A 23,471-nucleotide genomic window follows, 5' to 3' on the forward strand; every position below is an offset into this window, starting at 1 on the left:
GAAGACAAACACACTTCATACTTAAAAGTGTCCATGGGACATAAGTGAGTGAAAGTACATGACATGTGGTCCATGGACTTGTCCCAATGTTGTGAAACATTGTGTGCAGCTTTGAAGCATACACATACTCTTGATTGTGACATTCAAGAAAACAAAAGAAACAAAGAAAACTTGTGTCGAGCACATGTGATTGCAATGTAAGATTCCTCCAATGCATGAGCGACGGGATCATATAGTTTGAGTGGAGGAAGCATGATTTGTGTGTGAGATTGATCTTCAATGCATACAGATGAGTGATGAGGAGCCTCGGGTTATTGAAAAATTTCCTGATCAGAAGTGAAACCAACCTCAGGACAATGAGGGCCTGATATAACCATCAGCTCGGGCTGAAGTGCCTCGACAGTCTGGGGTGTTTCAACTTCGTCGTCAGATAGATCATCATAAACAAGTGGGTTCAAATTATCAACTGTGATAGAATCATGATTGTGATCGAATATGGGAGCAAATGCATCAGGACAACCACGATCAGAAAAATATTCATCGGCATCCTCATGATCTGATAAATCAAATAGAGGGGTAGATGAGAAGCAAACAAATTCATCCTCTGTGTTTCCAGAAAAGTCAAATGAAAGGTCAAGTGCATTTTCAATGAATAATTCGTCCTCTCTGTTGTTAGATGATGGACTGACATCCGGTGTGTCCTATGAGTGATCAACAATGGGTGCATCTGTAGATGAAGATACACATGTGGATTCATGGATGGCAGGTTCACCAAAGATGTTAGGAAAGAATGGAGGAGGCTTAGATGGAAGGGATTCATCCTTCGCCGAGTGTTAATGCTCAAGCTCCCAGTCATACTCTTCATGAATCATAACGCATGTTGGTTGTGCAACACCAACTCTGTCAGTGGCTTGATCCTTGTTCACAACAAGTGTAGAGTCTGGAATGGAAGAACACAAGATAGTATCATTCGGAGGAAAATCCGAGTACAAATATAGAGTTTGTGGTACAAAATGCATATGAAAACTCGATGGAGTCACAACCAACTCTGCACGAGAATTAAGCAGAGTGATGTTTGGAGGATGTGATAGGTGAAAAAATGCGTGAGTGTCATCTCCCACATCACTTTGTAGTGGTGGAGTTGTTTGATGAGGGGTCGACGGACAGTCACTTGTGATAGTGACAATGTTCGTTTTTGATTGTGTAGCTCCATCATTGAAGAATGCTGAACAAGGCTTGAGTTCAAAATTCTTCTTGGGATGGGAAAATTTCTTAAGAAAGTACTCGAATCGGTCCCAAAGATAGAAAAATTTCATCTGGCTCTTTAGAGCTTGAAACTGCAAATCACGGAAGCATTGCCAAAAATCCATAGGCGATTCATGCAGAGCCTTCCATTGTGATACACTTAGTCTTGTCAGTCCTCTGTCAGAGTCAAATTCACCAAGGTTCATTTCTCGTCATTTGCAGTCATCAAATGCCATTTTGGTCAAAAAGAGTCATTTTAATTCTTGAGTCCAGGGTTTTGTCTCCAGAAATGTGAAATAATGCCCGCAGGCCATGAGGATGGTTTTCGAAGAGGTTCTTAGTTCAAAAGTTCATCATCAAACACATTTGAGGACATTTCTTGTTCAAAACTCTGTTTTGAATAAGAAATTGTCGAATTCATTTTTTGTAATAATCATGTATTTTTTCCACCATGGAGTCTTCAAAGTAGGCTCTGGTTTTCCTTTGCCAAACATCAACGCCAATATCCCTGTAAAAAAATAATCAAGTTCATCAGCTCAAAGCTCAGAAAATCAGTATGGAAAGCAAGCAGAACAGAGTGGGTATTAAAAATGAAAATGCCACACTTGACACATTACAAAGATAGAAGCGAGAAATTAAAATCCTTTTGATACATGAGATATTTCCCATAGTTATCAAATCCATTTGAATTGCAAGAAATTGTCAAAACCCAAGAGGAAAGCCGTGAAGGGCAAAAAAAAAAGTTTTAGAGGCTGATTGTGTGACTTGGAGGCAGCGCTGCGCATATAACAGGTGGCGCGATGCATATAGGGCGCGCGGCGCACTGGGAGTTTTCACCCAGTGTAAATTATAATGGGCGCGACGCACACCCAGGGTGTGGCGCACTGGGTTTGCCGTGCGGCGCACACCTACAAAGGCCTGAAATTTGCTTGAATTTCTCCAAATTGCGCATAACTTGCATAGATTTTCCAGTGGGTATTTTGTCGCAATTGAACTGATGGTGGAGGGAGGAAACCAGGTCACTATTGAGGATATGGCGGCTCTGGCTGTAAGTATAGCGTTTGATTAGAGATTCCCTGCAGAAGCAAGGCAACGTTCTACTTTCCATCTCGATTCTATAAAACTCAGAGAATGTCCGAATCTCAACAAATACTTCATTTGCATTGATGAAGACAAGAAAGGTCTTCTGAAATTCGTCTTTATGGATTCAAAATACTACAACATCTAGTACGGTTGCGATGGAAGGAGCTCAACACTGAAGAAAGGGAAGAATTTGCAGAGATCATAGTTAATATGATTTGTGAAGTAGAAAAGCCTCATGAATAATGGGTATTGAAGAGCCAGACTGCAGCACTTGTGGCAGAGGTGGTAAGGAGAGCAGGTCTTCCTTTATGGCAGGGCTTGTTGCCAAATCTTGTCTCTATCTGTGATCAGAGTCCAAAATATAACTTGTTGCCTCCAGAAGACATCACCATGCATAATGAAGATTTTGAAGGAGATCGATGGCGACAGTTATTGCACGAAATGACACATTATTTATCAGAAATTTTGTCTCTTTTATATAAGCTAGTTTGTCAGCTTTTGTATCAGTTCAAGAAGCGGTGATGATCAATGGGATAGATAACGCCAAACAGGATGTTGCTACAGTTACAACAACTCTTAATGCTATTAATACATATGCTGAATGGGCACCTATACCAGCACTGGGAAGCTCTGGTTTGATTGATCACCCCAAGTTCGAGCTTCATTTTAAGTCACTTCCTCTCGAGCTGTTCTTATTCAGGAAGTCAAATTCGTCCTTGAAGAGCAACAAGCAAAGCAGATGATGGTGGAAAGATGTCTAAAATTGTCAAGCAATAACAGCTGCTTCTAAATTGCTGAAAGAGTTGGTGCAATAATATAGATGTATTCATTGGGAATTCCTTCCCAAGATCTTCCAGTTTTAGAAGGCACACAACTTGCCCTGGATTGCGCTTTTCTGTATTATTCTCTATCATATTTGTTAAGAACCTATCGACGATCTGGGGAGCTATTCTTTTCATTTGAATACATGATCTTGGCCACGACAACAATATCGATGTTCTGGGTGATGTGCTTATGGAGAGACATCAGACCTCAGAAACTGGAGTGGCAACATTTGGAGCAGAGCGGGGTGCACGACTTGAACAACAGCATGCTGGAACAGAAGGTGGACAGCCGTGGTTAATAAGAAAGAGAATGATGGTTATGGGATCAAAGGTGAAAACAATGAAAATAAAAAGCAGAGGGTTCCTTTGACATCGATCCACCAGGTGCTGAAATAGGGAATGTGTGTACACATTTCCCGCCTGAGCCACGTGGCTATCTCCATTATGGGCACGCAAAGGTTGCTTAGAGGGATAAAGGGTGCACAATATGCGTCGAATGAAGGCTGCTAAAGCTCTGAATTCTCTCTTTTTGGGCCCTCCTGTTAGATCCAACAAAGTGAATGCATGCTATGAAGAATTCGTGGCAGGCATACCCACGTGTCCTCCACCGGCGTTAGAGATCAAGATTGATCAGATTATAAGAGAAAGACGTAAGAGACATGAAAGAATGTGGTCAAGACTGGATGGGCCTGAGATAATCATGCCTATTTTAAAAGAAAAAAATCCTCATGCCAAGTGTCTATGTTGGGAGTTAGTGACATGTTCTCGAATGCAGGATAACTTAGGCCATTCTATGGAATCATGTAACTTTCATAGCACCATGGTGGGGCGATGGTTGCGTGCTGAATTAATGAGCAATGGTGAAATAGACAGCAAAGAGTGCAAGTCAGATATGACTATTTTGAAGAAATGGATTGCCATGGATACTGAAGGTAGTGGCACTCATGATTTGTTAAGTTTGTCCATTTTGAGAGATGTGGCTTTTGATGCTGACAGTCTTGAAAGCAACGAGGCTAGCTTAGTAGGAGCAAGCGGCCTTCTGTTTCTATTGGCTGACAATGTTCGATGGGATCTTGAACGAACAAGACTGCAGTCTCTTGTAAGGAGTGTTCAACCGGGTTCCCACTTACCTCTCCTGATCTTGAGCTCTGGAAATGTTGAAGGAATCACAATAGAGAACCTGTTAGAGCTTCATAAATTGGATAGGATGAGGATTAATAGCTGGTCTGTTATTCTTGATAGAGAGAATGAAAATGATGTCAAAGGGTTTTTTTTAGTGATGATTGCTTAAGAGAGGGGTTATTGTGGCTTGCCCATCATGCTCCTTTACAACCAAATGTTTATCCTTCAGACGTTTGAGATCTGGTTTTAGAGTCTCTGGACCCTCATTTGAACGCCCTCTTAAATGTGAAGCCATCAGAAGTGACACCGAGGGATTGTATTGCTGTTTTCAATCAGGCACTGGAAAGAACTGAGAGTGACATTGTTCCGCAACTCAGAATAGTGTTCCCGGTTGGCCGCCACCTAAAATTAATGTGTTTGATGATATTGTGGAAGGTGGATTTCTAAACTCATATTCGCCCAAGTCTGGATGGAACGTGGTTTCTAACATTGATTCAATTGTTCATGCACTCAGAGTGTGCAAGCTTCCCTACTTTCCTTCATTAAACTGGGGTCCTGTTTCTTGTGGGGTCAAATTGCAAGAATATTCATCATTGAATTTACATCCTCAAATTAGTGCATTGAATGACATCCAATCCTTATGTCAATATTTGACTGAGATAAGCTTAGCAAGAAAAGGTGATTTGATGATGTTGATGGAGGCTGATTTAATGGTAAAGAACAACACTTCTTATGAATGCACTGGTTCTAGAAGTCTTAATAATTTGAAAATGGGTTCCTATATATCGAAAAATTTACAATTGGCGGTTAATGCTATTAGCTAGTGAACCTGCTCCTGTTTCATATGTTTCACGACCAGGCACCATTGTTTCAACAGGAAATGATGTAAAGAACCTTCTTTCATCTACTTGTCAGGTCTTTATATCCTCTGCAAGTGCTACCAAAGTGGAACCTTCATTAAATGAAATGTTTGAAGCAAGTTCCAGGGCTCTATCAAGGGGTTTAAGGTTGGCACCTAATAGATAGATTCTAAAAAATCAATTCTTGTAGCATGCAAGGGTAGGCAATCGAGAATCAGTGGTATTGGATAAAATAACCAGAGAACTCAAGGATGCACCTGTGCAATCACCTCTGATGAGCAAATTTTTTGGTGGAAAAAGGTGGCATGGAAGAAGTAAACTACCAAATTCCAGATCTTGATGAGGTGCAGCACACTATAGATTTTGGCCAAACAGAGGAGGCGGCCTTGAATGACACAAGTCTTCAATACAGGTGACAATGCATTATTCAAAAATCGATTCCATAATGGCATACCACAAACAAAGGCATTTTTTATCGCAGTAATATTTTGGAATGTGATTACCAATGACATGGTTCACTTCCAAATTATCAAACCAAAACGAAATCCAAGATTCCTTGCGCTATTTAAAGACACTTTTCTATAGCAGTTTGATTTTAAAGAGACAAGTCTAACAACTTCCGATGTGTGCCTCAGTGGAAAGAATGTGCTGCTACAAGCATAATTCAGCTGCAACAAATTCTTAAGTACCTTGTAGTTTGGGTGTAAGTTCGATGAAATAAATTCATTACCTGACTTGACTTTTTCTTTGGGTCGAATACTAGTTTTAGTCATAAAGAATGAGAGAAGAATATCATCTGGACTTAATTGAGACTCTTTGAAGTTGGTTCCATTTCGGTCTTAGAAGAATCTTGAGTGGAGTATTAGTGAGAGGGATAGATCAAATTCTATAAAAACACATTTTCAATCCATAATATAAGGGAAGGGGGGAAGGTGTTGAACACATCAATATCATTGTAAGCAGTGCATAAAGGAGGAGGATTTGAATGACACAAAAGGTGAAAAAGTTGAAAACCAAGCAGTGAAAAACGCACAGGGAAGGCAAAAAGTCAGAAACCGAAAAGCCAAAATTTAAATCAGAGACATCTACCAGGGCAGAGAAACAAGATTCGATTTCCTATTTTTCACTTCAGTTATGATATGCAGCTACAATTGTCGTATTTTTATTGATCATCAAAAAAGTTTCAAATGGAATAATGTAACGCTGCTCTGTCCCCAGCACAGATGGACAGCTCTTTCCCTATCTTCGTCGATTGGTTTTCCAGCTCCCTACTTTTCATCGATTTATTTTTCCTCAGATGAAATTTATTTATTGTAGGACAAATCATTTGTGGAGGGTTCTGAGTTCTGGGAGACGGTGGAGGAATAACTCAGCATTTGGCTGTACAGATTGACAGAGAAATAATTAAATGGTGCAGCTCTGATTTATAAGATTCTTGTGGTATGTGTTTTGGCATGTGTTTGTCTCTCTGTTTCATATGTATCCTATGATGTTTTGCATTTCATTCAGGAACGTTTCCAACTGAATACTTTAAGTGAGAAAGGTAGAATTCAGTCATTGCTCTACCTTGAGGAAGTGTTCAGTCTTTATGTGTTTTCTTCTGCCTGGAAAGGATTCATACATTAATGCCCTTTTCAGCTTTCTTAAATAGTCTTTTCACCCCATTTAAATTCAATTCGATTGCTAAAACCTCATGCTTATCTCGCCTTATGAAATATCCTGTGCCTTTGGTTAAATCTCTGCTCATGCTGTCCTTGTCCCATGTAGCCCAACAACTTAGTCATTAAATCAAATATCCCTCATTCAAATTCATTTTACTAGCCTAAATCAATTCCCATTTTAAGTCATCTCGGACTCTATTGATCATTTTATCGAGATAGACCCGGAGAGAGCCCTCTCCTGTCCTCGTAGGGCTAGCTACGAGGCTGAGCTTGGTTTGATGTTGCCTTGAACCTCGCCTTCATTCAGCCTGAGGCAGATTCGAGCGCTAACATAGTGGCGACCGTACTGGGGAGAACGAGAATGGTTTGCTTGTAAATTGTCCTACCCCAGTACATATCTCAAGTTCAGAGCTGATTGTTGACGGTGAACAACAATCAGACATAAGAAGACGACTGAAATCATTCACCTGGTGACTCCTTTCATTGAAGAATCCAGCAACCGGTGTTTCATGGTGACTCCACTGCAGAGAGATCAGTAGCGGTAAGATTTTCAAGATGGATTAGATTGCAAGAAGATACGCTCCCATGGGCCGAGATCACATCCCAGGTTTTCCAAATAAAATGCCCAAGGTAGATTGGTCAAAGAATTTGCCTGTGTTCAGAAATGTGGAAGGTAATGACGCTGCTCTTCATCTGGTGAAATTTCACATTCACGTGCATAAATTAAAGATTGATTTTCCTGAAGACTGTCTGATGAAAATGTTTATGGCTACTCTGGAAGACAAAGCCCGATCTTGGTATGAAAGTTTGCCACCTACTTCCATTTATTGTCTAAAGGATTTTCATTCCATATTCTTTGAGAAGTATGAAGAATCTTATCTATCATTAAATTTAGTTCAGAATTGTTGCAAGCATGCTTATGGTTTTATTGAGAGCCTTGAAAAATACTAGGAGGATGATAATTTTGTGGACGAAGAAATCATGGAAGCATTGTATGAAAATCCGTTTCAGCAGCCTACAGAACTTTTAGAGAAAACTTTGCAGCAAGATCAAAATCAGCAGGTTAAAGATTTCCATATGACTAAAAATGATGGAAAAAGAAGTCCTATTTCAGATCTGGTTGAAATAAATGAGGATATGCAGGAAAATTATGTTCCAATCTCCGAAAATGATGATGATAAACCAGATCGAGAGACGGATTGTGATGAGGAAAAATATGTTGTTCCGGATCTCATAGAAGAGAATTGCATTGTTGAGGTTGCCTCAAATGAAGAAGACAGAGTTACAAGCCTAATTGCCCTCATCTCATTGGAACACAGCCTTCCTACCAAGGTAATCCAATCAATTCATGAACAACAAGAGGATATCTTTGTTCAAGTAGGTGAAAAAATTTCTCTGGATGAATTTATGATAGATGATAGAGAAGTCATGCTTGAGTTTCAAGAATCATCTGAAGTTGCTTTTCTCATGATTGATGAACGTGATGAATGTAATGAGAATATGGCTATCATATCATGCCAAGATGATCAGAAATATATTCAGACTATAGCTGACCAGACCATTATGGATTCCATTTTAGATTCTTCTTCATATGTTTCGTGTTTTGAAACGTTCTTTGAAGAGGAAATCTGCTCATCTACTTGTTCAGAATTTTTTGAAGACTAGGAACGTGCTCTTATTTATGAAGAAAAATCAAAAGCAAGAGAAAAAGATATCTCATTTTCTCACCAAGAGGTGGCAATGGCAAAGCTTCATGTTTTTCAAGATCCTTTGGCAAGTTTGTTGCAGCCAGCAGTGAAGGTGACTTTGTAGTGTTCAGTGATGAAGGAGATCATGGTAAATTAGCTTTTTGGAGACCCAGTTACAAGCATCTACTGTTGACCAAAAGATTTGATAGGAAGAAACAATCAAGAAGCCATCTTCTTGATTGGTTGCATTGGCATTTTGATATAGTTTAAGGATATGTTGTCTTGTAAGAAACACAGGTGGCCATGTACTGCCACCAAGATTTAAGTTTTAAGTCCAGGTCTTTTCCATTTTGAGTTAGTTTGTTAGAGTCAAGTTTTTCAGTCATTTCAATTTGCATTGAGTCAGTTTGAGTCAAGTTTCAGTCAATAAATTGAGTCATGTTGGTTTTTCGGAATAATGGACTCCATAGCCCAATGGACGAAGGCACTGTCTAGCTCTTCCAGAGATCTGTTGTTCTTGGCACCTCCACGGAGCGGCAGCTGCCATCCCAATTGGAGCCAATGTTAGACTCAGTCTTGTCAGTCCTCTGTCAGAGTCAAATTCACCAAGGTTCATTTCTCGTCATTTGCAGTCATCAAATGCCATTTTGGTCAAAAAGAGTCATTTTAATTCTTGAGTCCAGGGTTTTGTGTCTAGAAATGTGAAATAATGCCCGCAGGCCATGAGGATGGTTTTCGAACAGGTTCTTAGTTCAAAAGTTCACCATCAAACACATTTGAGGACATTTCTTGTTCAAAATCTGTTTTGAATAAGAAATTGTCGAATTCATTTTTTGTAATAATCATGTATTTTGTCCGCCATGGAGTCTTCAAAGTAGGCTCTGGTTTTCTTTTGCCAAACATCAACGCCAATATCCCTGTAAAAAAAAATCAAGTTCATCAGCTCAAAGCTTAGAAAATCAGTATGGAAAGCAAGCAGAACAGAGCAGGTATTAAAAATGAAAATGCCACACTTGACACATTACAAAGATAGAAGCGAGAAATTAAAATCTTTTTGATACATGAGATATTTCCCATAGTTATCAAATCCATTTGAATTGCAAGAAATTGTCAAAACCCAAGAGGAAAGCCGTGAAGGGCAAAAACCAAAGTTTCAGAGGCCGATTGTGTGACTTGGAGGTAGCGCGGTGCATATAACAGGTGGTGCGATGCATATAGGGCGCGCAACGCGCTGAGAGGTTTTGCCCAGTGTAAATTATAACGGCCGTGGTGCACACCCAGGGTGCAACACACTGGGTTTGCTGCGTGGTGCACACCCACAAAGGCCCGAAATTTGCTTGAATTTCTCCAAATTGCGCATAACTTGCACGGATTTTCCAGTGGGTATTTCGTCGCAATTGAACTGATGGTGGAGGGAGGCAACCAGGTCACTATTGAGGATATGGCGGCTTTGGCTGTAAGTACAGCCTTTGATTGGAGATTCCCTATAGAAGCAAGGCAGCGTGCTACTTTCCATCTCGATTCTATAAAACTCAGAGAATGTCCGAATCTCAGCAAATACTTCATTTGCATTGATGAAGACAAGAAAGGTCTTCTGAAATTCGTCTTTATGGATTCAAAATACTACAACATCTAGTGCGGTGGCGATGGAAGGAGCTCAGCACTGAAGAAAGGGAAGAATTTGTAGAGATCACAGTTAATATGATTTGTGAAGTAGCAAAGCCCCATGAAGAATGGGTATTGAAGATCCAGAATGCAGCACTTGTGGCAGAGGTGGTAAGGAGAGTAGGTCTTCCTTTATGGCAGGGCTTGTTGCCAAATATTGTCTTTATCTATGATCAGAGTCCAAAATATAACTTGTTGCTTCCAGAAGACATCACTGTGCATAATGAATATTTTGAAGGAGATCGACGGCGACAGTTATTGCACGGACTGACACATTATTTATCAGAAATTTTGTCTCTTTTACATAAGCTAGTTTGTCAGCATTTTGTATCAGTTCAAGAAGCGGTGATGATCAATGGGATAAATAACGCCAAACAGGATGCTGCTACAGTTACAACAACTCTTAATGCTATTAATACATATGCTGAATGGGCACCTATACCAGCACTGGGAAGCTCTGGTTTGATTGATCACCCCAAGTTCGAGCTTCATTTTAAGTCACTGCCTCTTGGGCTGTTCTTATTCAGGAAGTCAAATTCGTCCTTGAAGAGAAACAAGCAAAGCAGATGATGGTGGAAAGATGTCTAAAATTGTCAAGCAATAACAGCTGCTTCTAAAATTTCTGAAAGAGTTGGTGCGATAATACAGATGTATTCATTGGGAATTCCTTCCCAAGATCTTCCAGTTTTAGAAGACACACAACTTGCCCTGGATTGCGTTTTTCTGTATTATTCTCTATCATATTTGTTAAGAACCTATCGACCATCTGGGGAGCTATTCTTTTCATTTGAATACATGATCTTGGCCACGACAACAATATCGGTGTTCTGGGTGATGTGCTTATGGAGAGACAACAGACCTCAGAAACTGGAGTGGCAACATTTGGAGCAGAGTGGGGTGCACAGCTTGAACAGCAGCATGCTGGAACAGAAGGTGGACAATCACGCTTAATAAGAAAGAGAATGATGGTTATGGGATCAAAGGTGAAAACAACGAAAATAAAAAGCAGAGGGTTCAATTGACATCGATCCGCCAGGTGCTGAAATAGGGAACATGTGTACACATTTCCCTCCTGAGCCACGTGGCTATCTCCATTCTGGGCACGCAAAGGTTGCTCAGAGGGATAAAGGGCACACAATATGCGTCGAAGGAAGGTTGCTAAAGCTCTGAATTCTCTCTTTTTGGGCCCTCTTTTTAGATCCAACAAAGTGAATGCATGCTATGAAGAATTCGTGGCAAGCATACCCACATGTCCTCCACTGGCGTTAGAGATCAAAATTGATCACATTATAAGAGAAAGACGTAAGAGACATGAAAGAATGTGGTCAAGACTAGATGGGCCTGAGATAATCATGCCTATTTTAAAAGAAAAAAAAAAATCCTCATGCCAAGTGTCTATGTTGGGAGTTAGTGACATGTTCTCGAATGCAAGATAACTTAGGCCATTCTATGGAATCATGTAACTTTCACAGCACCATGGTGGGGCGATGGTTGCGTGCTGAATTAATGAGCAATGGTGAAATAGACAGCAAAGAGTGCAAGTCAGATATGACTATTTTGAAGAAATGGATTGCCATGGATACTGAAGGTAGTGGCACTCATGATTTGTTAAGTTTGTCCATTTTGAGAGATGTGGCTTTGATGCTGACAGTCTTGAAAGCAACGAGGCTAGCTTAGTAGGAGCAAGTAGCCTTCTGTTTCTATTGGCTGACAATGTTTGATGGGATCTTGAACAAACAAGACTGCAGTCTCTTGTAAGGAGTGTTCAGCTGGATTCCCACTTACCTCTCCTGATCTTGAGCTCTAGAAATGTTGAAGGAATCACAATAGAGAACCTGTTAGAGCTTCATAAATTGGATAGGATGAGGATTAATAGCTGGTCTATTATTCTTGATAGAGAAAATGAAAATGATGTCAAAGGATTTTTGTTTAGTGATGATTTGCTTAAGAGAGGGGGTTATTGTGGCTTTCCCATCATGCTCCTTTACAACCAAATGTTTATCCTTCAGATGTTCAAGATCTGGTTTTAGAGTCTCTGGACCCTCATTTGAATGCCCTCTTAAATGTGAAGCCATCAGAAGTGACACCGAGGGATTGTATTGTTGTTTTCAATCAGGCATTGGAAAGAACTGAAAGTGACATTATTCCGCAGCTCAGAACAGTGTTCCTGGTTGGCCGCCACCTAAAATTAATGTGTTTGATGATATTGTGGAAGGTGGATTTCTAAACTCATATTTGCCCAAGTCTGGATGGAACGTGGTTTCTAACATTGATTCAATTGTTCATGCACTCAGAGTGTGCAAGCTTCCCTACTTTCCTTCATTAAACTGGGGTCCTGTTTCTTGTGGGGTCAAATTGCAAGAATATTCATCATTGAATTTACATCCTCAAATTAGTGCATTGAATGACGTCCAATCCTTATGTCAATATTTGACTGAGATAAGCTTAGCAAGAAAAGGTGATTTGATGATGTTGATGGATATTGATTTAATGGTAAAGAACAACACTTCTTATGAATGAATTGGTTCTAGAAGTCTTATTATTCCAAAATGGGTTCCTATATATCGAAAAATTTACAATTGGCGGTTAATGCTATTAGCTAGTGAACTTGCTCCTGTTGCATATGTTTCACGACCAGGCACCATTGTTTCAGCAGGAAATGATGTAAAGAACCTTCTTTCATCTACTCGTCAGGTCTTTATATCCTCTGCAAGTGCTACCAAAGTGGAACCTTCATTAAATGAAATGTTTGAAGTAAGTTCCAGGGCTCTATCAAGGGGTTTAAGGTTGTCACCTAATAGATATATTCTAAACAATCAATTCTTGCAGCTTGCAAGGGTAGGCAATCAAGAATCAGTGGTATTAGATAAAATAACTAGAGAACTCAAGGATGCACATGTGCAATCACCGATGATGAGCAAATTTTTTGGTGGAAAAAGGTGGCATGGAAGAAGTAAACTACCAAATTCCAGATCTTAATGAGGTGCATCACACTATAGATTTTGGCCAAACAGAGGAGGTGGCCTTGAATGACACAAGTCTTCAATACAGGTGACAATGCATTATTCAAAAATCGATTCCATAATGGCATACCACAAACAAAGGCATTTTTTCTCGTAGTAATCTTTTGGAATGTGATTACCAACAACATGGTTCACTTCCAAATTATCAAACCAAAAATGAAATCCAAGATTCCTTGTGCTATTTAAAGACACTTTTCTACAGCAGTTTGATTTTAAAGAGACAAGTCGAACAACTTCCGATGTGTGCCTCAGTGGAAAGAATGTGCTGCTACACATATAATTCAACTGCAACAAATTCTTAAGTACCCTGTAGTTTGGGTGTAAGTTCGATGAAATAAATTCATTACCTGACTTGACTTTTTCTTTGGTTCGAATACTAGTTTTAGTCATAAAGAATGAGAGAAGAATATCATCTGAACTTAATTGAGACTCTTTGAAGTTGGTTCCATTTCGGTCTTAGAAGAATCTTGAGTGGAGTATCAGTGAGAGGGATAGATCAAATTCTATAAAAACGCATTTTCAGTCCATAATATAAGGGAAGGGGGGAAGGCGTTGAACACATCAATATTGTTGTAAGCAGTGCATAAAGGAGGAGGCTTTGAGTGACACAAAAGGTGAAAAAGTCGAAAACCAAGCGGTGAAAAAGGCACAGGGAAGGCAAAAAGTCAGAAACCGAAAAGCCAGAATTTAAATCAGAGACATCTACCAGGGCAGAGAAACAGGATTCGATTTCCCATTTTTCACTTCAGTTATGATATGCAGCTACAGTTGTCATCTTTTTATTGATCATAAAAAAAGTTTCAAATGGAATAATGTAATGCTGCTCTGTCCCCAGCACATATGGACAGCTCTTTCCCTATCTTCGTCGATTGGTTTTCCAGCTCCCTACTTTTCATCGATTTGTTTTCCCTCAGATGAAATTTATTTATTGTAGGAAAAATCATTTTTGGAGGGTTCTGAGTTCTGGGAGATAGTGGAGGAATAACTCAGCGTTTGGCTATACAGATTGACAGAGAAATAATTAAATGGTGTAGCTCTGATTTATAAGATTCTTGTGGTATGAGTTTTGGCATGTGTTTTTCTCTCTGTTTCATATGTATCCTGTGATGTTTTGCATTTCATTCATGAACGTTTCCAACTGAATACTTTTAAGTGAGAAAGGTAGAATTCAGTCATTGCTCTGCCTTGAGGAAGTGTTCAGTCTTTATGTGTTTTCTTCTACATGGAAAGGATTCATACATTAATTCCATTTTCAGCGTTCTTAAACAGTCTTTTCACCCCATTTAAATTCAATTCGATTGCTAAAACCTCATGCTTATCTCGCCTTATGAAATATCCTGTGCCTTTGGTTAAATCTCTGCTCATGTTTTCCTTGTCCCATGCAACCCAGAAACTTAGTCATTAAATCAAATATCCCTCATTAAAATTCATTTTACTAGCCTAAATCAATTCCCATTTTAAGTCATCTCGGACTCTATTGATCATTTTATCGAGATAGATTCGGAGAGGGCCCTCTCCTGTCCTCATAGGGCTAGCTACGAGGCTGAGCTTGGTTTGATGTTGCCTTGAACCTCACCTTCATTCAGCCTGAGGCAAATTCGAGCGCTAACACATTGTTGTAATAGTTTTTGGTCAAGATGTTCTGGATCAAAATGATAGAAACTGTATTCAATGAGATCACAGAAGTGCTCAAGTGAGTGCATGCTGCTAGCCGGTAGGCTGCACAACCACCGATGTGGAGATTCACGAAGTGTGTATGCAAGCAGCAGATTGGTTTGTTCATCAGAACATCCATCTTCCTCGTAAAGCATGGAAAGGAAGTCATGTAAGAACTCAGGCCAGGACACTTCGCCTTCACCATCATACGTGTATGTGGACAAGAGATCAAAAAAATCCCTCGTGATGGTAACAGATTCGGCATGCGAAAAACATCGTGGAGGGAGGGGAGTGCATGACTCCATGATAGATATGCAAAGATTCAAAATAGGATGAGAAGACATATCTTGTCATCTGGAAATCCTTCTAGTGCTAGAAATGTTGACGGTGCTAGACTCGCCAACATGTCAGGGGATCTCCCTGGTAAGAAGTCCCAATTAGACCTCAGACTATTTGGTGTAGGAGTCCCAACAGTGGGTCGTATGGTAATGCCTTGACCATGATTTCACACAGAGGCAAGTAAGATGTCCCTGTTGGTAGCAAGGGTGTGACAGTTGCGGCAAGCCAAGGAAGATGCATGAATTGTTCTAACACATAGAGAGTGGGGTGAGTGCACCCCTTGGAAACTTGTGATAGCACATGACTTGGAAGGTAACACATGAGCAAAGATGCATCACAAACTAGAAAGCAAGTTAGCTAACAATCCAAAGTGATGTTTAAACCAATCAACACATTTTAGAAAGATTCATACATAGTTATATAGAATAGTCCATACATGCATGCGTAAGAAAATAGATACCTATACCATTCAGAGTAAACAAGATAGCTGGAATACAATATGACATATGCATGAAACGTGTTGGCTCTATTATATTAAGAAGTGTAAGTTCCAGTCATACAATACATCCATGTCTAACCATTAGTTCCGATAGTGGAACATTACAACCACAACCGCTTGCTCCTCCAAAGAGATATACTGGCTCTGCGGAGTGGAGAAGCCAAGGCGCGTTACAATAATGTCCAAGCTCTCTCTAAGATAGTCTTATCAGAAGCTTGGCTGACAAAAAACCTATACAATGAGTTATGATGGACTATTTATAACAAAGGGTGGGGTGTCCCCCTTGACATTCCCCTTTGTGACAGTTCATCTACCGTCATGACTCTTCATCTAGTCTATGACTGCTACATTCAATTGTCGACACTTGAACTTACACTTGACAAGACGTTACATTACAATGCACATGTACCCATGTGAGACAAAATGGCTTGAGTAAGCCATGCAAGACATTACTATGAATAGTACAACTGTTGGAAGACCAGCTCTTTGACATCCTCACAGTGATCGACAATAGCGAACTGATGCCAAGATCGGTAGTCCGTGATGGTCTCCATGTACTCTATGTAGAAAATATGCTAGTAGGTTAACCCGATAATGCAATATAAATCAAAGAAGAATACTATAACCTACTTCTACTATCATTTTGTGGAAGCTTAAAGATAGAGCTGAACAATATAACTAGAAGAAGAAGAATCAATGCACAATACACATGAAAATACTTTGGGGAAAGCCTTAGCTAAAAACCCCACTATCAGTATTATCATACAAGGTGGAAATACATAGGAATTATACAAATCCTTAGCCTCACAGCTAGCCTGATCTCAGTACAATCCTCACAGATGCTCAAAGGCAATCTTGGCTTCTCTCTAGCCTTCCTCTTTGCCCTCCAAGCTCCTATTTCGTTGTGGATGATCTTCACCTCACCAAGTGGACGATCTCTCTACCATGTGGATGATAACCTTCAAAACTGCTTAATCTTCAAGGATAATGCCTTGACTGCATGCATGAGTTTTCTTTATAAGAAAACACATGCAACTGATAGTACATTATCCTTGACTTTAATCTCAATTGGGTCTTTCTTAGAATAGACATGCATGAGTTTTTGATGTGGGAATATTCAGTTAACTGGAGTAGCACTAGTTGAGTGCATGCATGCATCAACTAACTGTTAACTCTCTATTAGTTCCTCAAACAATTTGGGGATAATTTAACTGGACTTAACTCAGTAAACTAAGTTAACTAATTACAACTAAAATATAACTCAATCTTATCTCCTTAATTTAAGGGATAACTCTTGCATGACTTCAGAAAGAATTCTAACTTGAATTTCTCCAACTAATTAATTAAAAATGAATTAATTAATTATTTCCAAGTAGCAGTTAATACTAAATTCGATTTTAATTCACAATTTAATTCAAGGACAAATTAAATTGGAATATTCTTGTTGCCATATTTCAACACTCCCTCTCAACAAGAAAGGGATTATCTGCCACCCCGATCCCGTCTCTATGGAACTCGAATTTACACTTTGACAATGCCTTTGTCAAAATGTCAGTATCTTGCTCCTCTGTCGAAATATACTGCAGCAACATGATCCTCCCATCATTAGCAACTTGCTTTACCTTGTAAAGCCAACAGGCACTCACAATTGACTTGTTCCCGGTCTCAGAACCACGTCCCAAACACTGTTACAGACTATGGAGTCATACTCCTCCACTATAGCATCAACCCAAATCAGTTGATGCACTACTTCCTCAAAGGAAGATGGCTCGATCTCAACACATTCCCCAGCAAGGGCCATGTATCCAGTGTACCTCTCAGGTGACCTCCTCTGTTTGTGTTGAGAAGATGGTGCTCGCACATTCTCTCTCGCATCCTCCAAAAATCTATCAGCTTCTCTTGTGTGCTTTCGTCCATCTCTGGAAGACTCCGCTTGAGTGGATGTCTCCACTCCTGGAACCTCTGCATGCGGCTACTTCGCATCAGGCTAAGGCTCCTCCTCCTTAGGAACCAATAGTTCCTCCACAACCTGTAGTTGGAGCTCCCTCTCAAGGGAAACTGACATGGCCTTTTGCTCATCAAACTTGAGATGTTAGCAAACCACTGTCCTCTGACTGGTAGGCAAGTACACCCGATAGTTGTGAGGTGTATCAGTGTACACCACAAGTATCCCCAACTGCTGTCGGCTCAAGCTTCTTCCGTGCATCCTTTGTCCCATGACAATATACCAATGAGCCAAAGATCCTAAAGTGACCCACATCTGGTTTCTTACCGGAGAAATCTTCCTCTAGTGTCTTCATCGAAAGTATGTGGTGTGGGATTCTATTCTGCAAATAGACCACTATGTTGCATGCCTCAACCCACAAGTGAAATGGTAGGCCTTGGTCATGGAGCATTTCCTGTTCTTCCCCTACAATAGTTCTATTCTTCCTCTCAACCACCCCATTCTACTATGGGTTATGAGGTGTCGTCAACTCTCATTTAATTCCTTCCACTGCAAAAAAGTCCTTAAACTCTTGAGAGACATATTCTCCACCGTTGTCGCTTCTGAAGGCCTTGATCTTCTTCCCTGACTCTTTCTCGACCAAAGATTTGAACTCACAAAACTTTGTAAATGTTGGTCCTTCTTCTACATGAAATAAATCCATCATTTATGAGAATAGTCATCAATGAAAATCACATAATATCTTTGCTTCACTATGGATGCTGTTGAGAATGGTTCACACACATCAGTATGAACTTGCTCTAAGATACCCTCTGCTCAACTTTCTCGATCATGAAAGGAAGACTTGGTGTACTTTCCCAAGGTACAACCTTTGCATGTGTCAACTTGCTCAAGTTTACCTTTGGGAAGTCCCGTAGATATCTGCTGCATTATCTTCAAAGCCCCATGATGCAAATGGCCCAACCACCTGTGCCACAACTCGCCAATGTCTTGACTTTACACCAATTCTGCTTTCGTACTCAATGCTGCACAATCATCTACCTCTAGTTTATAGAGAATCTTCACCCAAATCCCTATCCTCTTGGTCTGACCCGTGGCTATGTGCCTTAGGAAAGTCTTTCCTTTACTGAAGACAACATCATAGCCTTTTTCCTCCAACATCGTGACCGATACCAAGTTCTTCTTCAGTCCAGGCGCATACTTCACATCTGTCAACGTGAGAGGAGCTCCATGCTCCCTCTGAAAAGTAACCATGCCCACTCCTGAAACACTATACCTTCTGACGTCACCCATCTCTATGCGCATCTTGAGGTCTTTCTCCTCCAAGGCACTAAATAAACTTTTATCACCAGTCATGTGGAATGAGGCTCCATTGTCAAGATACTAGACACAACCCATCATTGATGACACCATGCATGCGATGAGGGTAAAGTCCATTTCGAATTGAGAGGCTAATGCCTCACCATCCGATCCTTCTGAGGATTCCTTCTTGGACTTCTCCGATGGGAAATTAGTCACATAATGTCACATCTCGTGACAATTAAAGCATATTACTTTAGACATGCCACCCTTCTTCCCTCCATGAGAAGAATTCGATTTGGAATGGGAACCCTTCCCCTTCCCTTTCCTTGCCTTACTTGCTAAGGCCATATTTTCTTTATCATCATTCTTGGATGAAGAACCATCTCGTGTGCTCCTCCTCATCTCCTCTTGCATAAGATCCAACCACAGTCGTTCCTAATCCGGTAGTTTCTCCCTTCCATTCACAGAGTCTTGGTAGTTATTCCAACTCTTTGGAAGGCCAAGGAGAACGAGGCTCACCATATCATCATTGGTAGTAGTTATTCCCACACTGCCAAGCTCATCTCTGTAGGTGGTGAGCTTGTTCAGATATGTGGAAATAGTATCACCCTTCTCCATCTTGATTCTTCGAAGCTTATCCTTGAGCGCCAATTTCCTATGGTCGCTACTATTTTGGTAGAGGTCCTTCAATGTCTTCCACATTGAAAATGGAGTATCCTTCCCATGGAGACTCAAGAAAATATGGTCTCAAACTCCCTCAAGGATGATCCATCTCGCCTTCACCACAAACTTCTTCCACTCAGCCAACTCTTATGCATTAGTTGAAGATGGCTTTGGGATTTCTTGATCAATGAATTCCTTAAAGCCATTGTCTTCTAATACAACCTCCATTCTATCTTTCCGTGCTATGTAATTCGAGCTACCTTCCAAGGCATACTCGAGTCTCAAGCCATAGAACGCCATTGGCTAACCTTGAAGTATGATATGAATTTGATTTGCACCTGCAACCCCGAACTTCAAACTTCGAATTCTCTTCTCAATATACTATTCACAACTCCGATAGCATGTAGAAAATTTCTACAAATCCAGCTTTGATACCATGTATAAAATCTGCTGGTAGGTTGACTTGATAATGCAATATAAATCAAAGAAGAATACATAACCTAATTCTACTATCAATTTGCAGAAGCTTAAAGATTGAGCTGAACAATATAACTAGAAGAAGAATAATCAATGCACAATACAAATGAAAATACTTTGGGGAAAGCCTCAACTAAAAACCCCACTATATGTATTATCATACAAGGTGGAAATACATAGGAATTATACAAAGCCTTAGCTCTCACAACTAGCCAGCTCTCAGTACAATCCTCACAGATGCTCACCGGCAATCTTGGCTTCTCTCTTGCCTTCCTCTATGCCATCCAATCTCCTATTTCCTTGCGTTGTTCCTTGTGGATGATCTTCACCTCCCCAAGTGGATGATCTCTCTACTAAGTGGATGATAACCTCCAAAACTGCGCAAACTTCAAGGATAATGCCTTGATTGCATGCATGCGTTTTCTTTAAAAGAAAACACATGCAACTGATAGTACACTACCCTTGACTTTAATCTCAACTGGGTCTTTCTTATAATAGACATGCATGAGTTTCTGATGAGGGAATCTTCAGTTAACTGGAGTAGCACTAGTTGAGTGCATGCATGCATCAACTGACTGTTAACTCTCTATTAATTCCTCAAATAGTTTGGAACTAATTTAACTGGACTTAACTCAGTAAACTGAGTTAACTAATTACAACTCAAATATAACTCAATCTTATCTCCTTAATTTAAGGGATAACTCTTTCATGACCTCAGAAAGACTTCTAACTTGAATTTCTCCAACTAATTAATTCAAAATGAATGAATTAATTATTTCCAAGTAGTTTTTAAGACTAAATTCGATTTTAATTCACAATTTAATTCAAGGACAAATTAAAGGAAGCTTTCTCTGGTAAGAGAACAGATGTGGGTCACTTCGGGATCTTTGGGTCATCGCTATATTGCCATGGGACAAAGGATGCATGGAAGAAGCTTGAGTTGACAACAGAGTTGGGGATACTTATGGGGTACACTGATACACCTCACAACTATTGGGTGTACTTGACTACTATTCGGCAGACAGTGGTTTGCAGAGATCTCAAGTTTGATGGGTAGGAGGCCATGCGAGTTTCCCTTGAGAGGGAGCTCCAACTACAGGCTATGGAGGAGCTGTTGGTTCCTAAGGAGGAGGAGCCTCATATTGATGTGGATCAGCTGCATGTAGAGGTTCTAGGAGTTGAGACATCCACTCAAGTAGAGTCTTCCAGAGATGGACGAAAGCGCACAAGAGAAGCTGACAGATTGTTGGAGGATGCGAGAGAGAATGTGGGAGAACCATCTTCTCAACACAGATAGAGGAGGTCACCTGAGAGGTACACTAGATACATGGCCCTTGCTGGGGAATGTGTTGAGACCGAGCCATCTTCCTTTGAGGAAGTAGTGCAGCAACCGATTTGGGTTGATGCTATGGTGGAGGAGTATGACTCCATAGTTCGTAACAGTGTTTGGGACGTGGTTCCGAGATCGGAGAACAAGTCAGTTGTGAGTTCCCGTTTGATTTACAAGGTAAAGCAACCTACTGATGATTGGAGGATCATGTTCTTGCAGTATATTTCGACAGAGGAGCAAGATGCTAACATTTTGACAAAGGGATCGTCAAAGTGTAAATTCGAGTTCCATAGAGACAGGATCGGGGTGGCAAGTAATCCCTTTCTTGTTGAGAGGGAGTGTTGAAATATGGCAACAAGAATATTCCAATTTAATTTGTCATTGAATTAAATTGTGAATTAAAATCAAATTTAGTTTTAACAGCTACCTAGAATTAATTAATTAATTCATTTTGAATTAATTAGTTGGAGAAATTCAAGTTAGAATTCTTTCTGAAGTCATGCAAGAGTTATCCCTTAAATTAAGGAGATAAGATTGAGTTATATTTGAGTTAGTTAACTCAGTTTACTGAGTTAAGTCTAGTTAAATTAGTTCCAAACTGTTTGAGGAACTAATAGAGAGTTAACAGTCAGTTGATGCATGCATGCACTCATTTAGTGCTACTCCAGTTAATTGAAGATTCCCTCATCAGAAACTCATGCATGTCTATTCTGAGAAAGACCTAGTTGAGATTAAAGTCAAGGACAATGTACTATCAGTTGCATGTGTTTTCTTATAAAGAAAAATCATGCATGCAGTCAAGGCATCATCCTTGAAGATTACGCAGTTTTGGAGGTTATCATCCACTTGGTAGAGAGATCATCCACTTGGTGAGGTGAAGATCATCCACAAGGAACAACGCAAGGAAATAGAAGCTTGGAGGGTAGAGAGGAAGGGTCGAGAGAAGCCAAGATTTCCTGTGAGCATCTATGAGGATTGTACTGAGAGCTGGCTAGAGCTAAGGCTTTGTATAATTCCTATGTATTTCCACCTTGTATGATAATACAGATAGTGGGATTTTTAGCTGAGGCTTTCCCCAAAGTATTTTCATGTGTATTATGCATTGATTCTTCTTCTTCTGGTTATATTGTTCATCACGATCTTTAAGCTTCTGAAAATTGATAGTAGAAGTAGGTTATAGTCTTTTTATTTGATTTATATTGCTATCGGGTTAACCTACTGTTGGAGAGGCAAATCCCCTCTACGGATAGAGGCGATCCCTACTAGCCCAGAACGGGTCTAGCAACAATCAATCAATGCTACTGTGCATGTTCCTAATTGCAAATAAAATATAGGCAATGAACACGTACTTGGATTCCAACACTATTGTTTGATGAAGAGATGTCGTTCTCGCTCCTTCGCTTTGGCCGGTCACGATCTTCCACGATCCCCGTAGATAGATACCTGCACACACGAAGAGAAACACAAACACAAGCATGAAATCTAATAAATGCAATTATACATCAGTCAGAAAGGACGTAATTCACATTAACCATTACAAAGACAAATGAGAATGGAACCATAATAGTAGTCATCTATTATTAATCAATAACAGAGAAAGGTACAACCAAAGTTCTGATGTTGAATCCTTCTCTAGAGGGTCCAGCCAGCAAGCCTCTTAAGCATTCACCCTTGGAGGTAGATCTCCCAAGACAAGAACTCTCTCTCACACAAGTTCACACAAGAAAGAAACACTTCACAACCTTCCTTAAGCTCTCTAGCAAGTCCACACTTGTCACACCAACTACCTACTAGCAGCAGCAGTCTAAGCACTATCAAAAACTAGCTGCTCATGGCCATGGTAGAGGCTTAAATAGGAGAAGGAGTCTCCATGAATGGTGGGAGGATGAGCTTATCTCCAAGGAAGGTGGCTCAAATGACGAACAGACATGCCATAGAAGGGAGGGCGACATTTACAAGGCCAACAACCAGGTCTGGAGTCATCTGGAAGGCTGGTTGTTAGAACAAACTCGCCCAAACTAGATCAGCGCGGGTGTATAACTGCACTGGAGCGCTGACATCGCATCTGAATAACGAAGAGGGTTTTGTC

General features: G+C 40.2%; 1 pseudogene; it reads left to right on the top strand.

Annotated features, from left to right (window-relative positions):
- The first annotated feature begins 3,639 nt into the window (after positions 1–3,639).
- Positions 3,640–5,300, top strand: LOC149162891 (SAC3 family protein B-like; annotated as a pseudogene).
- Positions 5,301–23,471: the final 18,171 nt, after the last annotated feature.

The sequence above is a fragment of the Pinus tabuliformis genome, chromosome 5_2 (genome assembly GCF_031772625.1).
Source record: "Pinus tabuliformis cultivar Carrire ecotype Pingquan chromosome 5_2, CPIR1, whole genome shotgun sequence".
Classification (NCBI taxonomy): Eukaryota; Viridiplantae; Streptophyta; class Pinopsida; order Pinales; family Pinaceae; genus Pinus; species Pinus tabuliformis.